The sequence below is a fragment of the Oryx dammah genome, unplaced genomic scaffold (assembly GCF_014754425.2).
Source record: "Oryx dammah isolate SB20612 unplaced genomic scaffold, SCBI_Odam_1.1 HiC_scaffold_10, whole genome shotgun sequence".
NCBI classification, from domain to species: domain Eukaryota; kingdom Metazoa; phylum Chordata; class Mammalia; order Artiodactyla; family Bovidae; genus Oryx; species Oryx dammah.
The window spans coordinates 63,488,005-63,506,203 of NW_024070194.1; the positions used below are offsets into that span (position 1 = coordinate 63,488,005).

At 43.5% G+C, this 18,199-nt stretch overlaps 1 pseudogene; it reads right to left on the bottom strand.

Annotated features, from left to right (window-relative positions):
- Nucleotides 1-228: 228 nt before the first annotated feature.
- Nucleotides 229-639, bottom strand: LOC120869238 (annotated as a pseudogene).
- Nucleotides 640-18,199: the final 17,560 nt, after the last annotated feature.

Here is an 18,199-nt window from a genome sequence, read left to right on the forward strand (position 1 = left end):
AGCTCATTTTTTTTTAAAACTTAGTGTATATGGTGAAACACTTTCTAAATGACTTCATATTCATTCACACTATTTTGCAAATACTAAGGCCACTGAGGACTTGGGGTTTTGCCATGGCCTTTTCCTCTTCTTCAGTTAACAGTGACCTAAATTTCCATAGAAGAGGGAGGAAAAGAAAACTTTGCTGAAAATATGGCAAATCCTGTCCCTGGTGAACCAGAATCTTTGGATGTTGCCTGACTTGGAATTAATTTTTTTTCTTTTTTCTTTTTTTTTTTTTTAGTGTCCACAGTATTTGTTAATCATTTATTTCTTGGAGACTATTCTTCAACCCAGATACTCCTAATTTCATAGTTCAGGAACACAGGTAAGTGACACAATTTCATGGAACTCAACCCGAAGAAATTCCTTATGTTCTAAATCACTTTGAAAGATACCAGCCTTCCTCTTCTCCTCAAAATCTTTCAGGGAATCATAATTTCTGTAGAAATCTGCACATCCCTTCTTTCTTGGTTCAGCCACAGCAAACTTACAGAGAGCTGCAGCTCCCAGGGGGACAATGAATGTTCCAACAAGATGAAATCACAGACCCTTGGCCAGAAGGCCACTCATCTGAGGTTTTGTCAAAAAACTGGACATGGTAGTTTTTCTTCTTGATGGTTCAACAATGACGTTCCTCTGGGCTGATGGAGAAATGGACCTAGAATGAATTTTTGACAAGCGTTTGTGGAACAAGGGCAGGTGACGAGGAAGGAAGGCTCGCATGTGGCGGGGTACAGTGCCTGGATGGGTTGACCAGAGCTGTTATCAGGCCTGGGCATGGACAGGGCAGGGAGCCACTCCCCGTGGCTGGCAGAACTTTGATGAAGTTACCTGGCCAGACTTGTGTTCCTCCCTTTGCTGAGAAGAGGCTCCCAGTCACCTGTAACAACTGGTCCCAGTCTAAAGTTTTCCCAGGATGTGGGATTTTCAGTGCTAAAAGAGACTGGTTGCAGCAAACCAGGACAGTTGGTCACCCTCCTCAGTGAATCCCACCCTGGGTTCAGATTCTCTTCTAAAGGATAAGGATTGATCCCAGAAGCTTCAAAACCACCATCTCACCCCTGCAGGGACCTTCAGAGTGATATCTGAAAGGAGACATCCTCTAGGCAGAATGAGAAAAATAAATGTCAATCATCTTTACCCCTCAGTTATTCTAGTAGCCAACCCTAATCCCTACTGATAGGACTGTATAAAAGTGCACGTGTGTGCTTAGCCATTTCAGTTGTGGCTGACTCTTCGTGACCCCATGGACTGTGGCCCACAAGGCTCCTCTGCCCATGGAATTGTCCAGGCAGGAACACTGGAGTGGGTTGCCATTTCCTTCTCCAGGGGATCTTCCTGACCCAGGGATCAAACCACATCTCTTGCATCTCCCGCATTGCAGGTGGATTCTTTTCTGCTTAGCCACTGGGGAAGTCCCTGCTGTTGTTCAGTTGCTAAGTCCTGTCTGACTATTTGCAGCCTCATGAACTGCAGTACACCAGGATTCCCTGTCCTTCCCTATGTCCCAGAGTTTGCTCAAACTCATGCCCATCGAGTCAGTGATGCTATCCAACCATCTCATCTTCTGTGCCTCTTTTTCCTCCTGCCTTCAATCTTTCCCAGCATGAGGGTCTTTTTCAAGTGAGTCAGCTCTTCACATCAGATGGCCAAAGTATTGGAGTTTCAGCTTCAACATCAGTCCTTCCAATGAATATTTCGGGTTGATTTCCTTTAGGATTGACTGGTTTGATCTCCTTGCTGTCCAAGCCCATGTATTAAAGTACTACTAATTAAATTCATTTGCATAAACACCAATTTTATTCTTTATTACTGTGATGTGTAATAGTGAAGTATGTACCCCAAGGTACCATTATAAGTTAAGTTTTGTGTACAAACCTTAGTTTATAGGTACACTTGGCTTCCCTTAATAGCGTATTGATTATATGTCATTCACTGACAACTTAAAAACCATGGAAGGATACATTCCTTCCAGTATGTGAATGGAGGCCCAGGGCACCAGGCCCTGATGTTGAATGGGAATAAATAGTGGAACCTCTTTTGAACAGAGTCTGAGAAACAGCATTAACATACTCCTCATGGCCAAAGTGCATTTTATTCAGCCTTTGCTGCACGCAGTTGTTTTTAGAGATGTGGTGTGACCTTTGGTATCTCTGCATCTGTGAAATAATACACCAGCCCTTAAATCAAGAGTTTGTGGGATTACAAATGCTTAGAGATGGTCTTCAAATTATTATTCTAGGGCTGGTCTGCTTCCTTTCTTTCTCTTAAATAATCTGCTTTAGGCATTGAAAAGGTCTACTCATTCTCGGACATGACTATAGCTAATTTGCTGAGAGCCTCTGAACATAGCCCAAGCCTGCTTAGGACATCTGCTGAGAAGTTAAATCATTTTAAGTGGGGGAATTAGGCTAATGTTTTTGCTAGGGGAAAAACTGTGAATCTTGGTATTCTACATGAGACTTTTAATGGGGGAAATGAATTATGCTACAGATATACAAAAGAAAAATAAATCTATCTTACTTTATTAGGAGTTTGACACTTTTATTTAGAAAATTTATATTTCTAAATGCTTCCTTCATACATTACAGATGCATTTCAAATGTTACTCTGTTAGGTTAAGAGTCTATGCCTAAAAACAGATCGGGGTGAAAGTGGGGATTGGGACCACTCTGAAGTAAGAGAGAAAGAAGAGATTTATCTAATGATAAGATGTATCAAAGAACATTGCAAATCCTTTTTTTTTTTTCCCAAAAGCAGAGAATTCTGATCTGCCTGAAAGATTCTAAATAGAGAAATATTCCCTGGAAAATTACTTTTGCATCACCACTTACCTTCCCTTTTAACACAGGAAATCTAAATGGGAATTTTATATAATGGACCATCATCCACAATAGATCAGTGATAGATGGACAGTTCCCTATTTGTAGGTTCAATGTTGAATGGTATTTGCCAGACACTTAGAAAAAACTGGTGTGTTGAGGCTATTGGCTGGTGGCAACATGAGGAATTCTAGCTCAGGGAATAAAAGGCAGCTATGAGGTTCTATTCTGATTGGTTTTCAAATAAGTGCTAGAGTGGGGCTCATGGTGCTAAGAGATTTGGTTTTGAACGAAAATGGCAGTTAGCCATCTCATTCTCTCCCGAGCCCTAATGAAAGCCAAGTTCTCCACACTATCAGTTCAGTTCAGTTCAGTTGCTCAGTCGTGTCTGACTCTTTGTGACCCCATGAATCGCAGCACGCCAGGCCTCCCTGTCCATCACCATCTCCCGGAGTTCACTCAGACTCACGTCCATCGAGTCAGTGATGCCATCCAGCCGTCTCATCCTCGGTCGTCCCCTTCTCCTCCTGCCCCCAATCCCTCCCAGCATCAGAGTCTTTGCCAATGAGTCAACTCTTCGCATCAGGTGGCCGGAGTACTGGAGTTTCAGCTTTAGCATCAGTCCTTCCAAAGAAATCCCAGGGCTGATCTCCTTCAGAATGGACTGGTTGGATCTCCTTGCAGTCCAAGGGACTCTCTAGAGTCTTCTCCAACACCACAGTTCAAAAGCATCAATTCTTCAGCACTCAGCCTTCTTCACAGTCCAACTCTCACATCCATACATGACCACAGGAAAAACCATAGCCTTGACACTATAGTTCACCTGTATTACTGTGCACCAACCCCATGCAGGGGCTTCCCAGGTGGCGCTAGTGGTAAAGAATCCGCCTGCTGATGCAAGAGACACAGTTTTGATCCCTGGGTCAGGAAGATCCCCTGGCATAGGAAATGGCAACCTGCTCTAGTATTCTTGCCTGGAAAATCTCCTGGACAGAGGAACCTGACGGGCTACAGTCCAGGGGGTCACAAAGAGTCAGACAAACACAGAGCGACTAAGCACACACACACAAACACAACACCATGCAATCCATTTTCCCAGGAAGTTGTGGGGAAATATTGGGCACCGCCCACCACTTCTGGCTACAGCTAACCTACCTGTTATGTTATTTCAAAACATAAGTAAATGTCTTTGAAGAAAAATGAAGCCTGTCTTCCTAAACTAATTGTGCCTCTTTCCCCTCTGCTATTAGTTGTTTTTTTTTTTGAACCTCAGTCTCCTACCAAGGAATTCAATAAACTGAGATATTTAAGAAAAATATTTGTAAAGTGTGTCCTTTCAGAAGTGCATGTTCTTCTGGGTGGTTGACTTCTTTATGTTGCCGAACCCCTACGAGAAGGAGTGAGTGAGACATCAGCCAGCTGCTCTAGGCTCTTCTAGGACGGAAGATCTGATTAGCCTTCTCTGTGTGTGTGTGGCCAGGAGGCTAGGCCTGTGGATACGAGTCCAGTCCTGCTGTGTCAGACTCGGGCCGCTTAGGGAATCTGTTAGCTCATCTATAAAATAATGATGGCAAAGAATGTGACCACTCACCGAGCTCTTTGTCACTGTGAATAAGCATCAAGTCCTCCCTTTGTGCCAGATAGCATTATTATTCTTCATAACATCTAGCTGGGGAAGGTTGGTGCCAGGGAAGTTTAATCTTGCTCTCACAGAGGGCACCCCAGTGTGACAATGAGCTAATTCTTCCAGAGCTGGACTCTCTCAGCATTTGCTTCCTGACCGTGATTCATGGTCCTGAATACCTGTGACCCCCTGGTCCTCCTTCTGGCTGGATTTCTCTACTCAGCTAATTTATCATGCAGAATTTCATCTTGAGAGAAAGTTCAACATTTATTTCTCTTTACTCACCCTCCCAAGGGTGACTGCAGTGGGGCAGTCTTCAGCAGCCAGAGCTTGTTTGCACCGCAATTATATTTATCCAAAGTAGAATATAAATTGTGCAATATCCTCCAGCCCCCGCCCTCCCCACAAAAGATCTATCAGAAAAAGTAAAGTTTATATTACCCTTAGAAAGAACTTCAATTGCTTTGTTTTGCTTGTGGTTTCTCATTTCCTGAGACTTTGAGAAAGTTTGACCTAGCTTTTCTTTTCTTTTTTTTTTTTTCCTTTTTAATATATTTTATTGGAAGGAGAGAATGCTCTTGTCACTAAGCAACATAAATAGGGAAACTGCCCGTGGTTGTTTGTTGTATAAACAGTGCAATAGTGAAGATAAAGAACTAAAATCCTGACCTTTTCCGGTTCTTTCATAAACCAGCCTGAAATGCCAGCCTGGTGTCTGAACATGTTAATATACTGGGAGAACACCATTCACACCATGAACTTGACCTTCACAAGCAGAAGGAAGAGTGCTGGTATAGCAGTTGTTTTATGAGAATGGCCAGTATTCTTTTTATCAGTAGGTTGGAGGCACAATATACATATAATTTCTTCTTTATTCCAGGATTTTGCTTTCTGGCTCAATTTCAAAAGGCTGCTTGACCAACTACTTTGTGTCTGTCTTTTCAAATTTTGTCTGGTATCGTTTTTCAGTACTGGGAGGTACTTAAACATTGAGAGATATGTGGGCCTGTCTTCTTATTTAACAGATGAAAAGGGAGAGCTTAATTGGTTTGGGCAATGTCACCACACTGAACAAGCCGCCAGGATGTCACTAGAGTTCATGTGTGTTAGTAAGCAAATCTTGGAAAGCCTGAATAACAGATCTCCCACAATAAAGCCTCCTTTCTGAAGTGGGTGGTAAATTTTGACATAAGAACACAAAAAAGGCTTTAATCTGCTATTCAATTCCATAAATAGTTATTGAGTGGTCATCATATACTAGTAAAAATAGCTACCAGAAAGATAAAACCTCTTGAGTTCTTTGGGCTTTCCAGGTGTCGCCAGTGGTAAAGAATCTGCCCGCCATCGCAGGAGATCAAGAGACCCTGCTTCAATCGCTAGTTGGGAAGATCCCCTGGAGGAGGAAATAGCAACCCACTCCAGAATTCTTGCCTGGAGAAGCCCATGGACAAAAGAACCTGGTGGGCTACAGTCCATGACGTCGCAAAGAGTCAGACCTGACTGAGAGCACGTGCATGTGGACACACTTGAGATCTTCGCACGGTCTTTGGGGAATGGACGTCTCTCCTTTGCTTCAGCACTTGCTTGTTTCCATTCATTCCTTCACGAAGTCAGTCATTCACTCACCCAACAGACATATCGCTGAGCACATCCTATGGGTTAGGTACTGACTTGGGCCCTGAGATAACAGAGATTCTGAACAGGTTAGTGTCTACTTCAATTCAGGGAGCTTAAAACCAGATGAGGGAGGGTCAGACCATTTCGGTTTGATGGGCAGCACTAGCACAGTGTACAGGATGTTCTGGAAGCACAACCACACAAATGTGTATCTCAGGCAGTCCCAGGATGGGGTGGTGATTTTTGCCTCTGGAAGAGGCGATCTGAGTTGGGCCTTATCAGAGGGAGTTATTTATGTGGATATTGTAAGGACAGGATAGGAAAAGGCTTCCCAGACTGAGAGTGGAGCAAACACATGCATGCTCAGTCAGTTCAGTCGAGTCCCACTCTTCTGTGACCCTATGAACGGTAGCCCGCCAGGCTTCTCTGTCCGTGGGAGTCTCCAGGCAAGAATACTAGAGTGGGTCGCCACGCCCTCCTCCAGGGGATCTTCCCGACCCAAGGACTGAACCCGTGTCTCCTGCACTGATAGGAGGATTCTTTACCACTGAGCCGCTGGGGAAGCCCTTAGCAAACATAGAAGCTGCCAAATAAGAAATGGTGGGTGTGCTGTATGTATACACAGCCCTGAGACTGTGAGCTAGAGAGGCAGAATCGGGCAGTTGTTGAAAGCCTGCTGTATCTGGACCTCACACAGAGATTCTGACTGAAGAAGGCTCTGTCACTGTATGTCAGTGATTCCAAAGGGGGACGGGACAGTGGAGAACTACACACTGGCTCTTCCATCTACTGCCTGTACCTCACGTGGCCCGTACCTCTCGACACGAGAGTGCAGTCCTCCTATTTGCACAGAAATAGGAGAAATCGAATAGCTATGATAACCATAACAAGTGATATTATCAGAAAAATTAAAAAGTTAAAGCTCCTCCACTTGATGCCTGTGACCCATTTTTATTTTATCTGATTTACCGTTAACTCTGCCACAGAAAAGTAAGCTCATTTTCTTTGGTCATATTTCCAAGTAATTCATTTTGGAGGGCACACACGAGAGAGTGCTGTGCAGAATAAAAAAATTTTTTTCTATGTGACTAGTTTGCCTGAAGTGATCATCTGATTCCACCTATTTTTTTATTTTACTTTATTTTACTTTACAACACTGTATTGGTTTTGCCATACATCAACATGAATCCGCCACAGGTGTACATGAGTTCCCAATCCTGAACCCCCCTCCCACCTCCCTCCCTATACCATCTCTCTGGGTCATCCCAGCACACCAGCCCCAGGCATCCATCCTGCATCAAACCTAGACTGGTGATTTGTTTCTTACATGATATTATACATGTTTCAATGCCATTCTCCCAAATCATCCCACCCTCTCCCTCTCCCACAGAGTCCAAAAGTCTGATCTATACATCTGTGTCTCTTTTGCTGTCTCACATACAGGATTATCATTACCATCTTTCTAGATTCCATATATATGTGTTAGTATACTGTATTGGTGTTTTTCTTTCTGGCTTACTTCACTCTGTACAATCGGCTCCAGTTTCATCCACCTCATTAGAACTGATTCAAATGTATTCTTTTTAATGGCTGAGTAATACTCCATTGTGTATATGTACCACTGATTTCTTATCCATTCATCTGTTGATGGACATCTAGGTTGCTTCCATGTCCTGGCTATTATAAACAGTGCTGTGATGAATATTGGGGTATACTGTGTTCACACTATTTTACTAGAACTTTGGGACTGTGGTCTCCCATTTTTCATGCATGTACAAAAGGATATCCTTAAACATCCAGTTGGTCTGCAGCGAGGATGAGAGCACATTGGTAACCACATACCTGCCAGGGGATTATTGTCCAGTATTGATAAGGAAGTCAGTGGAGCAAATTAAGCCGAGTATATCGCTTTCCTCGGATGGTTCACAGCCTGGATCACGCAGGATTTGTCAGGACCTGAAGGCTCATGTTACACTGAATGGCCCCTGGAGAACTGCTTCTTCTGAGGGGCATTTTGCTGCACCATCATCGGCTAGACAGGGGGGACCCGGAGGAGAAGGCTGCTGTAGGATGCAGCCCCAAGGAACTCATGCTGTCTGCTGTGAGAATGTTGTCCTAATTAGAAGGACCCCTCCCACTTCCTGAGGGGACAGTCGTACTTCCCTTCAACAGTGGTTTGTTTTTATGTCATGGACACTGAATGCCCCCTTCGACGTCTGCTGGAGAACACAGCATCCACCGTGCCATCCAGTAGCTGTGGAGAAGAATTCACTGTGGGATGCACATTGCCATCATCCCTGGTTCCATTTATGTTACTTGCCTCACGTCCTTTCTTCTGTTCTTCCCTATTTTATAAACAGTCTTTTGCATTTTATACTTTGTCTTTAAATCATTTTTGGGGAAAAAAAATGTGGAGGGAAAGAGTCTTATTTTTTTTATCATTGATCTCATTCTTGCTGAGTGTGGAAACACAAAAAAACTCAATTAAAGGTAATTCAGCCTCTTTTAGTTAGAAGAAATCTTTCTGTGGGAAATATTTTATATTTCCAAGTATAGATTTACACTGAGGGATTTTTCTCTCATCTTAAGTGATCTCTGTCTCTCTCCCCCACTGAACCAGTGAAGCTGCTCAGTCCTGTCTGAATCTTTGCGACCCCATGGACGGTAGCCTACCAGGCTCCTCTATCCATGGAATTTTCCAGGCAAGAGTACTGAGTGGGGTGCCATTTCCTTCTCCAGGGGATCTTCCCAACCCAGGGATCAAACCCAGGTCTCCTGCATTGCAGGCAGACACTTTACCATCTGAGCCACCAGGGAAGTCCATCTTTCCTCAAAAGGCGCCTAGGAGCAGGAAGAAATTGTGGGGGTGGGTGGGAGAAGTGGGTGTTCATATATATGTGTGTGTGTGTGTGTGTATGTGTGTGTGTGTGTGTGTAGACAATGAATCCAGACAGTGTTGTATTGAGTCAGAACTGTCTGTGAATAATCCAGGAGGCAGCTGGCTGTCTGACTTGAAAGCCCAGCAAGGTCTAATGAGGGCTTCTTATCTTTATTTGTGAGCTGACCTAATTCTGATTACTTTTGGAGTTTACCGCTAGAGGAAAGAGGCTGCCATCTTTGTGGTACCTGTTCATCTTGAAGAGGATTAGGGTTTCTCCAGCTTCCAAATGGAGCCCTTTCTCTCCTCCCCTCATTTTTAGGTTACTGAACCGTATTTCAAAGCTTTAGAAAAACTCATCTGTGAAAGCCATTTTAAAGATTAAAAATACATTTAGGTTAACACGCATTAACACTTCAGCGCGGCAGTGTCTTACTCCCTGGGGGAAACTGTCTGGCGCAGACAGCATTCAGGGTAAATCTGGACACAGGCTTTTGGTAAGGGGCTGCAGCAGGACCCCTCCACAGCCAAGAGTCAGAGCTGTTTGCTCAAAAGGGACAGTTTGAGAAGAGGAAGAAGAAGGAAAGAGTAGAAGGGAAAAGCAAGAGTTGCTGATTCTATTGAGCTTCTGAGGATGGTAGACTGACCCTAGGGATTGCTTTTTTGGGTGAAACTGGGAGGCTTTTTGGTAAGAAGATGTGAGCCCCCTGCGGCAGAGAGAAGAGGAGATGATGTTATACCTGAGGAGTCCAGCACCGAGTGAGTGCCAATTCTTGGAGGCAGCCATGCTCCATCAGTTCCTTGAAGGAACCATATCTGCTTTCTCTTTCAGCCCCAGTCTGAGCCAGACTCTGGCATTTAGTAGGTACGAGGGGCTCTGTGGAAGCAGGATAGACTACCTTTGGTCTTTTGGCAAGTGGTTTCCATCAAGTCACAGCAAGTCTCACGTCTGGAGCCCTCATACAACAAGACATTCTGTAAAGCGTTCGCTCATTATTTACTGAGCCTGTCAAAGTGTTGGCTGCCGCCAGGGCTCTTGGGGGAGCACACACATGCCAGATGACTTCCAGGAGAAAGACAAGCAAGAGATGAATTTGCTACTCATTTTCAGGACTGTCACTGTGACAGCGTATTTGCTGTTTGCTCCCTTTCTGCTGAGGCTCTGGGAACAGGGAAAATACCATTAAGAAATAAATGCAGGGCTTTTCTGGTGGCTCAGTGGTAAAGAATCTGCCAGCCATTGCAGGAGACACAGGTTTGATCCCTGGTCTGGCAAGATCCCACACGCCGTGGAGCAAATAAGCCCTTGTGCTCCAACTACTGAGCCCACGTGCTGCAGCTAGAGCCTGCACGCCCTAGGGCCTGCGCTCTGCGAGAGAAATCACTGCAATAGGAAACCCACACACAGCAGCTAGCGAGTAGGCACCCTCCCTGCAACAAAACAGTCCACACAGCAACAGAGACCAAGCACAGCCAAAAATAAACAAATAAAATTCTAAAAAAGAAAAAAAGAAATGGAAATGTAATATCAAAGTTGTCTTAGCCTGGATGTTATGAACTGTGTGTCCTGCCCAAAGTATAAATATAGTCTCCTCTCTTTTGAGTTTTCCAGGTAATGACTTAAACTCCCACATCCTGTGTTAATGAAACCTAATACCTTCCTCTTGAGCTTTACCCTCTTGACCCTGGAATGTGACAGATCTCAGGGAGAGTTTGCTGTGCAAAGTCAGTCCTCTGCAGAATGTGATGCTGCTCCAATTTGCAGCGAGGTCCTCGTGGCCCAGATCCCTGTATGGGCGGCCCTGGAGCTTCCAGGACCATGATCCTATTGTCATCAAAGCTGGGACAAGACCATCCCACGCTTTAGTCCTCTAGGTTGTGATTCTTCCTGTTTGGCTCATTTAGTAGCCAGCGCCCCGGGGCCAGCAGCCGCAGGAGCGCAAGTCAGGACTTCCCCGGCATCTACTCTTTTCACATGCACTCCTGACCTCCACCAGGGAGCCACCCTCTGGGCCTTCACTAAACAGAAAGTTCAAGATTCTGGGCAGGCAACAGTGTCTGAGCCATGGTGCTTCTCCTTGAGGCAATCCAGTGAGTGGATGGGTTTCCAGAGATAGAGAGTGAGAAACGAGCTGAGAGCAGGCTAACCTGTGGAACACCAACGTGGCAGGAATGGTCAAGGAAAGACAAACCTTCAAATGAGACTGAAAGATGTAGGAGAAAATTTAAGAGGTTGCAGGAGATAGGCAAAAAAGTTAAAACAATATGGTCTATCTACAGGGAATGTTATGCTTTAACAAGGAGGAATGGCCAGCATTGATAGACACTGTAGAGGGCTGAAGATCAGGATAAATAAATTCCCATTGCATTTCACAATAAGGAGGTCATGGGTGCAAATCCCGGTGAGAATAGTTTTCAAGCAATACTGGCATGATAGCTACTCAAGGAGTAAGTAGAAGGTGAAGAAATGGACATAGTGAGTGTTGATGCTTCCTTGGGCTTTCCATGGAAGAAAGGACATTGCTGTTCTTGTTCAGTGGCTAAGTCCTGTCTGACTCTTTGTGATCCCATGGACTGCGGCACATCAGGCTTCCCTGTCCTTCACTATCTCCCAGAGTTTGCTCAAACTCATGTCCATCTCATCCTCTGTTGTCCCCTTTTCCTCCTGCCTTCAGTCTTTCCCAGCATCAGGGTCTTTTCCAATGAGTCAGTTCTTTGCATCAGGTGGCCAGAGTATTGGAGCTTCAGCTTCAGCATCAGTCCTTCCAGTGAATATTTAGGGTTGATTTCCTTTAGGATTGACTGGTTTGATCATCACCTTGCTGTCCAAGGGACTGTTAAGAGTCTTCTCTAGCAACACAATTCATAAGTGTTAGTTCTTCAGCACTCAAACTTCTTTATGGTCCAACTCTCACATCTGTATGTGACTACTAGAAAAACCACAGCTTTGACTATATAGGCATTTCTCAGCAAAGTGATGACTCTGCTTTTTATAAATACGCTGTCTAGGTTTGTCATGGCTTTCTTTCCAAGGAGCAAGTGTCTCTTGATTTCATGGCTGCAGTCACTGTCCACAGTGATTCTGGAGCCCAGGAAAACAAACTCTGTCACTGTTTCCACTTTTCCCCTTCTATTTGCCATGAAGTGATGGGACCAGATGCCACGATTTTAGTTTTTTGAATGTTGAGTTTTAAGCCAGCTTTTTCACTCTCTCACCTTCATCAAGAGGCTCTTTAGTTCCTCTTCACTTTCTGTTGTTAGAGTGGTATCATCTGTTTATCTGAGGTTGTTATTTCTCCTGGAAATCTTGATTCCAGCTTGTGCTTCATCTAGGCCAGCATTTCCCATGATGTACTCTGTATATAAGTTAAATAAGCAGGGTGACAATATACAGCCTTGATATACTCCTTTCCCAGTTTTGAAACAGTCAGTTGTTACATGTCTGGAGAAGTTGTTCCATACTTCTTGAACTGTACACAGGTTTCTCAGGAGACAGGTAAGGTGGTCTGCTATTCCCATCTCTAAGAATTTTCCACAATTTGTTGTGATCCACACAGTTGAAGGCTTTAGTGCACTCAGAGAAACAGAAGTAGATATTTTTCTGGAATGCTCTTGCTTTTTCTATGATCCAACGAATATTGGCAATTTGATCTCTGGTCCTCTGCCTTTTCTAAACTCAGCTTGTACATCTGGAAGTTCTCGTTTCACATACTGCTGAAGCCAAATTTGAAGAATTTTGAGCATTACCTTTCTAGCTTGCATGCAAAATGAGTTCTATTAAAACATTTTTGGCATTGCCCTTTTTTTGGGGGGATTGGAATGAAAACTGACTTTTTCCAGTCCTGTGGCCACTGCTGAATTTTCCAAATTTGCTGACATATTGAGTGCAGCACTTTAACAGCATCATCTTTTACGGTTTTAAATAGCTCAGCTGGAATCCCATCACCACCACTAGCTTTGTTTATAGTAATGCTTCCTAAGGCCCACTTGACTTCACATTCAAGGGTATCTGGCTCTAGGTGAGCAACCCACCATTGAGGCTATCTACATTGTTAAGACCTTTTCGTATAGTTTTTCTGAGTATTCTTGCCATCTCTTCTTAATCTCTTCTGCTTCTGTTAGGTTCTTGCCGTTTCCGTCCTTTATCGTGCCCATCCTTACGTGAAACGTTGCCTTGATATCTCTAATTTTCTTGAAGAGACCTCTAGTCTTTCCCATTCTATTGTTTTCCTCTTTTTTTATTTTTTTTTGCATTGCTTACTTAGGAAGGCTCTTTTATCTCTCCTTGCTCTTCTCTGGAACTCTGCATTCAGTTGGGTAGAAATAGAATGATGGATGGACGAGGATAGCATGTTAAGAAGAGCTTTTGTTTGGTGTTTGCTTCTTAAGATGGGAGCGTCTGCAGTACTTTCAATACTGGTGGAAGAGAGTCAAGTGAGGAACAGATGCGGGAGAGAGAACATTCAGTAAAGAGGATTCTGTTTCCTTCAAAGGCAGCTGAGATTGGGGATGAACGGGTAAGGCAGAGATGCATTTATGGAGGTGGAGGTGTGTCTTTCTTTGTAATAGGAAGGAAGCAGAAGAGGGTTGTACATTTGGTGTGTGGAAGTTGAAGCAGTTTCAACACTTCAGCTAATAGGAGACAAAGAATAAGGCATCGGATAACGGGCTCCATTTATGATATTAACATGGTTAGTTCAGACCCCAAAGTGGAGGCCTGGGGATGATGTTTCTTGACTGAATCCCAGTGTCATCAGAGGGTGAGATGGTGGATTCTGAGCCCTCTCTTCAGATCTGTGAGACAAATTCAGGATCCCATGCTTGTTCTCTGACCGCCGTGTCACCTAACATGTGATAAGAAATAGTTTGGACTTTTTACTTACTAAATTGAAAACTGTTTACAGGACACCTTCAACGAGCCAGGATTTGGGAACATGAAAGGAGTAATTAATGTTTCTGCCTTCAAGGATCTTGTCCCCCTAGTGACATGAAATGCATTTCAAAGGGAAGCTGACTTTTTAGAATGACTTTTAGATGATCTGCTGCCTTTGAATATCCAGTTCAAGATTACTTTCGACAAATAAAAATGGTAAGTAATAGCTTCTTTGGGGATACTGTGCTCTATTAAGATGAGCAAACTGGGACAAAATTAATTTAATGAATTTATGTACTAATTAATAATGAAGCATCTCTGTTTTATCTAGTGCTTTAACTTGCAAAATGCTCTATATTTATTGTTGCTCTTTATATTACACAGACATTCTCAGATACATTACTTAAATATTTTATACATTATTTAGTAACCACAACATTAATCTTTAAAGTTAATTCTCTTTTTGGCTGTGGCATGTGGGAGCTTAGTTCCTCAGCCAGGGATCGAACCCATGACCCTCACATTGGAAGCACAGAGTCTTACACTGGACTGCTGGGGAAATCCGAAAATTAATTCTTAATACCTACCATTGGAAGAGAAAGGAAGGATTAAAAAGATAGCATTTATTTTGTACCTGTAATGTGCCAGGCATCTTATATGTGTTATTCAATCTTTACAAAATGGATGACGCGAATGTTAGCCCCATTTTATAGACAGAGAAGTAGAGGGGCAGATCTAGACCAAGGCCATTTAGCTGGGGCAGGGGGTGGATGCCTGGGAATCAAACTCAGGTCTGCTGATGCTGTAGCCTTTACACTGTGTAAAGTTTTCTTTGGGGTTATTAAAATAATCTCTGCATCTTTGCAGCCACTCTCTGAAATGGATAAGAGCACAAAAAAGTTAAGAGTCTCATCCAGGTGGTGGCCAGGTGGACCTCTGGCTTTTAGTCTGCCGCTCCCCCCACCCACCCCATATTGTGACTCTGAGTCACACATGACGTCTCCCCACTGGGCATTACCTACAGCAATGGGCAGGAGAGTCTGCAGGCACTCAGGAGGGCCCAGAGGGTCTGACCTCCAGGAGTGGGTTATCCCCAGGAGAATCTGACTCTCTGGCTTGTTAATTTATAGCATCTGCATTCCTGCTGTATTATGGTTGACAGATACTAATATTCAAGCTTCCTCCATTTCTTAGGAAATAAACAGGAGAGGCAAAGGAACAAATTAAAGTAAGAGGTTTGTTAAGGGTTGGGGAAATAGTGACAGATTGTGGAATTTCAGGAAGAGTCAAAGTTGATCAACAATCTGAGGGACAGATTGATAGAGAGAAAATGTAAAAACAACAATAATAACAATTAACAAAAAAAACAAGCTGAATCTCTACATTCCTTAAGCAAGATAAGGAGTAAGTGTGGTCGTCTCTGAAGGCAAGTGCCAGCAGTTTCGAGGTCCAAGCTGTTCAACAGATAACTGTGGAATGATACTTAGACTGAACTTGAAGAGAGGCTCACCTGAAACCTGAGAGGACATGCTCATCTTCTAATGGACCGGTTGTAAAAGACTAAGCAGATTATGCTGTGTCCAACGCAGTCACTCAGTTGTGTCCAACTCTGCGACCCCATGGACTGTAGCCCACCAGGCTCCTCTGTCCATGGGGATTCTCCAGGCAAGAATACTGGAGTGGGTTGCCATGCCCTCCTCCAGGGGGTTCTTCCTAATCCAGGGACAGAACTCTCGTCTCTTATGTCTCCGGCATTGGCAGGCGGGTTCTTTACTACTAGTGCCACCGGGAGGCCCTGAGGAGGCTTTCACTCCACAGAAAATTACCACTAATTGGAGTTTCCCTACTTTAACTGAAGTGAAGTGAAGTGAAAGTTGCACAATCGTGTCTTGACTCTTTGCTATCTCATGGACTACACAGTCCATGGAATTCCCCAGGCCAGAATACTGGAGTGGGTAGCCATTCCCTTCTACAGGAGATCTTCCCAACCCAGGGATCGAACCCAGGTCTCCTGCATTGCAGGCGGATTCTTTACCAGCTGAGCCATAAGGGGAGACCCCCCTACTTTAAAATAGATGACAATTCTGGCATCTACTGTGCTAATGTCTTGCCTGTGCTGCCATGGACCACTGAAGAGGTCCACTCCTACCTGAAGACCTTTGTCTGTCCTTCCCAGATTCCCAGGCTTCCCAGAAGTCTGGGTCCTTTGTCCCCCTCGGACCCCCAGGCTAGGCTGTCTCTTGAGTATTATCATCATTCTTCTTTCAAACATAATTCTGTCTTGTCCTGTTTCCCTTGATTTTCCTTTATAATGAACAGCAATCTATATCCCTTCCAGGTCAGTAACATCTCACTTATCTAGGAATATTTACATTTTATTTACTTTCTTTTTGCCCCTTCTCTTTGGCTGTATCGCATGGCATGTGGGACCTTAGCTCCTGGACCAGGGATCAAACCCATGCCCCCTGCAGTTGAAGTGTGGATTCTTAACCGTTAGAAGTCCCAGGAATATTTACAGTTTAAACAGGTACATTTACCTGCACTCTCCTTTGCAAAGGAATCAAAACCTCAACCTAGAAATAGTTTCAAAGGGGAGACTACCTTGATCTCTCCCACACTGATTTTCTCAAATACGAATCCCAGCCTCTGAGGCCACATGGTTGTACTTTGTGGCCAGGAGGTGGGGGTAGGGGAAAGTTGTCACTTCCAGTTTCAGTAATGGGAAGCTGGGCCTGCTTCCCACCATGGTTTAACTGGGGAATTTCCCCAGACAAACAATACGGTCTTCTTAAAGTATATATATATATCTATGTGTTAGTCGCTGAGTCATGTTCCAGCTCTTTGCAACTGCATGGACTGTACCCTGCCAAGCTCCTTTATCCATGGAATTCTCCAGGCAAGAATACTAGATTCTCCAGGGAATACCTTCTCCAGGGAATCTTCCTGACCCAAGGATTGAACCCAGGTCTCCTACATTATGGCAGAAAGTAAAGAGGAACTAAAAAGCCTCTTGATGAAAGTGAAAGAGGAGAGTGAAAAAGTTGGCTTAAAGCTCAACATTCAGAAAAGTAAGATCATGGCATCCGGTCCCATCACTTCATGGCAAATAGATGGGGAAACAGTGGAAACAGTGTCAGACTTTATTTTTGGGGGCTCCAAAATCACTGCAGATGGTGACTGCAGACATGAAATTAAAAGACGCTTACTCCTTGGAAGGAAAGTTATGACCAACCTAGATAGCATATTCAAAAGCAGAGACATTACTTTGCCAACAAAGGTCCATCTAGTCAAGGCTATGGTTTTTCCAGTGGTCATGTATGGATGTGAGAGTTGGACTGTGAAGAAAGCTGAGCACTGAAGAACTGATGCTTTTGAACTGTGGTGTTGGAGAAGACTCTTGAGAGTCCCTTGGACTGCTGGGAGATCCAGCCAGTCCATCCTAAAGGAGATCAGTCCTGGGTGTTCATTGGAAGGATAGATGCTAAAGCTGAAACTCCAATACTTTGGTCACCTCATGCGAAGAGTTGACTCATTGGAAAAGACCCTGATGCTGGGAGGGATTGGGGGCAGGAGGAGAAGGGGATCACAGAGGATGAGATGGCTGGATGGCATCACTGACTTGATGGACATGAGTTTGGGTGAACTCCGGGAGTTGGTGATGGACAGGGAGGCCTGGCATGCTTCGATTCATGGGCTCCCAAAGATTTGGACACAACTGAGTGACTGAACTGAACTGAACTCCTACATTACAGGCAGACTTTACTGGATTGATATATAGTATATAAAAATCATCTATAAAATACAACATATGATTCTACTTCAAATGCAATATATAATTACTTATAATATACATAATATAATATGCACAGCATAATATAGCAAATAGTTTGTCTTATTTCTCCTTTTGCTTAATTTCTCTCTTTCCCAGTTAGTATTTGCTTGAGCATTGGAAATTCATTAAGCCACAGTTACTAAAATAAATATTATTACTTTTTAAATAGGTGGTTAGAGAGAAGGTTAAAGAAATATTTTTAATGATTTATTTGGAGTCTCTTTTTGTAATTGTGTTCTGTTTCTGCCAGTGTAATGAGGAAATTGAAAGTCAGCTGGATGTCATTTTAAGCTGCTAATCACTCTCATTTCCCCATTTTATTTTTATAAGTCTATTTCAGTGCCTATTTCAAGACATTAGGTAGACATATTTAATTAAATAATCAATGAGTGATCAGAAAGAATAAAAACAGTAGAAAACAGAAGAAAAGGTTTTCCAAAAAAACAGATAAATTAATAGACGAATAGGTAGGAAAATTAATTGGTGAATGAAACCGAAAAGCTTCAATCAA